Here is a 4,419-nt window from a genome sequence, read left to right as displayed (position 1 = left end):
TCGGTATTTTGGGGGGTAACTCACTAAGCTCTCGGTGAAAAGAACACCAAAGCTGGTGTACTACTAACAATCATAAAGAAGAAAGCTATAAGTGAAAAGAAGAGAGAGTGAGAGAGTTGGATTTACCATACTCTGATTGATCGTTGCATCTCTTGGTGAAAAGAACGCAGGGTAACACTTATATCACCACGAAACCGTCTCGACTTTTCACCATTCTTAAGAACATTAGCGTGATGTTCCCAACTTTTTCCAAGAAAATCCAAAAACTTTAGAAGTGCCAAGGTGGCATGAAACCCTCTCGTGGTATGCATACCGAGATGCCTAAATTTAATGGTGGCCTCGTGAAGTATTGACTATTTTCAGACAATTAATAGTTTTACACTCCGTCCAGGGTCGGTCCGCTGATTTTGAGGGCCTGGTGCGCAAAATAATATTGGGCCTCTATGTATTTTATATATATATATATATATATATATATATATATATATATATATATATATATATATATATATATATATATATATATATATACAGGTTTAGGTTCATTTGAGACCATTCTAATTTTATGAGACCGTGAGACCAAATCTAAAAATAATTTTAAAATGCAAAATAAATGGAGAAATCCAAAAAAATCTTTTTTTTAATATTATTTTCGGAACTTGAATTAACTAAAAAAATAAAAATAAAATAAAATAAAATCCCGTTTTTTTTTTTTGAAAAATACGTGAAACATTCTAAATAGAATATTACACTGACATATTCTAAAAAATAATTTTAAAATGCAAAATAAATGGAAAAATCTAAAAATTCTTTTTTTAAATATTATTTTCGGAACCTGAATTAACTAAAATAAATAAATAAATCCTATTTTTTTGAAAAATACGTGAAATATTTTAAATAGAATATTACACTGTACATATTCTAAAAATAATTTTAAAATGCAAAATAAATGGAAAAATCAAAAAATTCTTTTTTAAAATATTATTTTCGGAACTTGAATTAACTAAAAACAATAAAAAAAAAATAAAAAAATACGTCTCACGGTCTCACAAAATTAGGCCGTCTCACATGAACCTATATATATATATATATATATATATATATATATATATATATATATATATATATATATATATATATATATTTAATATTAAATTGTCAAATATTATTATTAAAAAAAACGATGGTTCAATAGATTATCTTACATAGTTATACTAATATTCATAATGCGTGAATTGTTAATAGAAAGAAATAAATAATCGCTACAAATTTAATTAAACTAATAAACTCAAATCATTTAATTGCGAATTTTTTATGTAATAAAATACTTAGGTGATGTTGTCAATTAATTGTTGTGATAAGTTGGGGCCGACCTACTTGACTAATATGTTGATTCTAAATTTCTAATCTAAATACTAAGTAGGATGTCTTTTTTAAAATGTGTTTGGATTAACTTTTGAAGAGAAAAATCAAAAGTTAAAGTGTTTGGTTTAACTTTTATATGTAAAATGATAAAAAAAAGGACATGTTTACATACTTACATTGATTTACTACTTTACATATATTATTTTATACTTAATTTTTTTTTAAACACATATTATAATTTTATAAACATTTTATTAGAAAATATAAAATGTAAATTTCTTTTAAAATATTTCTAATTTTTTAGATTATACCATGAAAATATTAAAATTAGTACCTTCATACAAATTGTAATAATTCATAAAAGGACTTTTTGTATTAGAGCATGACAATATTAGAATTACGTTCATACAAATGTAAAATATAAATTACGTTCATACAAATTAAAATATTTCTAATTTTTTGGATTAGACCATGACAATATTAAAATTACGTTCATACAATTGTAAATAATTCATAAAAAATATCATAGATAATATCACATTCATCTACGTAATGTGATTATATCTTGTGCAATAATATCCCGTCTCGCTGCCATATATAGATCATCATTGCTCGTGCGACGTGTACTTGGACCTTCTTCATAAACATCACTGCCGGTATCACCTCGTACAGGATTGTAGGATTCTTGTTGTGCCTTATTAAACGCTTCATCAAACCTACCAACCTTTCTAATGTAGTTATGGATCGCCATCAATGCTATCACAATTTTCACTTGGTTCTTGTACTTGTAATTAACATGCATGTCTCTTAATAACACCCACCTAGCTTTCTACACTCCAAAAGTTCGTTCAATGATATTTCGCAATGATGAATGGAGATAGTTAAATTTCTCTTTCGGTCCACGAGGTTCACGAATAGCAGTCGTGTGTCCACGTCGAAAATTTGGTAAATGATAACGAATATTAGAGCCTTTGTATGGAGCAAGATACCCTCTCGTATTTGGATATCCAGCATCAACAACGTAATATTTATCTGTAAATAAAACAAACATTTATTATCTGTTTCAAACAAGTAGTAAAAACATAAAACTTGTATTCCAAAAAAAAGAAAAAATACTAACCACCCGTTGGATAGGGAAAATTAAGATCTGGTCTCTGTAAGGCTTCATTGAAAATTCTTGTATCGTGTGCAGTCCCCTCCCAACCGGCCCAAACAAATGTAAAGCACATGTTAAAATCACAAACATCCATTATATTTTGTGTTGCATATCCCTTTCGACCAATGTACTTCACTTCATCTTTTTGTGGAACCGATGCCCTAACGTGTGTCCCATCTATGGCACCAATGCAATCCTTCAAATTCAAAAATATATAATAAATAAATTATTTGTTAAAGTTTGACTACCAAGAAAATAAACATTGGATAATACCTTGAACATTGGATAATACCGAGGGTTATTTAATATATATTTGGGAACATGATCATTATAGTTTGCGTCTGGCTTGATGATGTCGTCACTCAGTTTTAGCATGGCTTCCAAAACTGTATGAAAATGCCTGTGAATCGTTTCCCCTGAATGATTAAAAAATTCTTGCACAAATCTATTGCTACACCCATGCGCCAAAGTCATCGAGAATATTCCTACAGACTCCTCTATAGATACTTTTCGGGTTTGTTATAACCCGTAATTTGTAGCAAGATCTAAGCATAACTGTCTAAAAACCGGTACGTTGAGTCTAAACATCTCATAACAACGTCTAGGATGGCCATTTAGTACTTCTGTAACAAACATGTGCCCTGTGTGATCTGAAGTGTGACATGGTGTACGTAAGTTACGAGCGAGTATTATCCCTTTCAAAGCTAATCCACATAACATTTCAAATTCTCTATCCTCTTCCATTACACATTCTTCATTATCATTCGATGAATTAGAATCATCACTATCCATCCTACATAATACAAATAAAATGATGTCAACCATTAACACATAACATAAAGTCAAACAATAACACATAATATAAAATGTCAAATACATAATGTCAAAGGACAACACATAATGTCAAAGCATATCACATATTGTCAAAGGATAACACATAAATGTCAAATCATAACACATATAGCTAAATCATTATTTCATAAGTAGCTTAAGAAACTCCATCTTGGCTTCGTCGGTTGTTGGGAACATAAAAGCTTCACGGTTTTGCTTTTTGGTGAAGACAAACAAGGCTTGTGAAAAATTGTTGGACCCTTTACGAAAATCGAGGAACTTGATGACAATGGCCATGCAATCTGCTATTGTTGGGGATGGATTATTTTGTGGATAAGTTTGTGTGCTTTTTGATGATATGGCATCCAATAAAGCATCAACTTTTTCTTCATAAATTGAATTTTTACTCTTGGTTGGACGGTTGTTGGAAACAGACTTAGCCTCTTCCTTTTACTTGAACTACTTTCATGGAGACTAGTAAAAAGAGGCTCATCATCATCCAAATTGATTTCATCATTATCTCCTTTGCCCTCCATATTTTCTTCGTTTTGATTGCTATTGTTTTGAAATTGTAATGGAGTCATAGTCTGATCTCCAACGGTAACAGAATCCTGAAACAAAATAGCATATTTCTCATCAAATATGCTCAAATCTCTGTTCCTAAATTTGGCATAATCTTTATTCTCCTACAAGACAAAAAGATATTGTAAATCAAATATGTTCAATCTATATGCAATCATAACTTAAAATAATTAAAAAAAAAAATAGTAATCATACCCTTATTTTCTCCTCCCACCACTCGGGGGACGCATCTACTAGGCTTCTCGTCCCACCGAGTCCGGTTTTAAGCCTCATTAAGCGGTCATAAAGCTTCCACTCTTTTTTTATGTTCTCCCATTTGTTTGTTAGTTGTTTTTTTCAAGGCTATAACCTGTTTTCTCCTTAATACGTCTTTGTATATTTTCCCACCCAATTTTATCAAAGGAGGAAGTGGGTTTACGACCTTTTTTTTTTCAATCAAGCACGAATCAACAAACACCATGAAGCTACGATTATCCCACCCAAAT

At 30.2% G+C, this 4,419-nt stretch overlaps 1 pseudogene; it reads right to left on the bottom strand.

The window, feature by feature from the left end:
* Positions 1 to 1,906: 1,906 nt before the first annotated feature.
* LOC145011147 (uncharacterized) lies at positions 1,907 to 4,207 on the bottom strand (annotated as a pseudogene).
* Positions 4,208 to 4,419: the final 212 nt, after the last annotated feature.

This window comes from Lactuca saligna, chromosome 1, assembly GCF_052625555.1.
Source record: "Lactuca saligna cultivar CGN05327 chromosome 1, ASM5262555v1, whole genome shotgun sequence".
NCBI classification, from domain to species: Eukaryota; Viridiplantae; Streptophyta; class Magnoliopsida; order Asterales; family Asteraceae; genus Lactuca; species Lactuca saligna.
The sequence above is the reverse complement of the archived record's forward strand: the minus strand, read 5'-3'. Positions and strand labels throughout refer to the sequence as shown.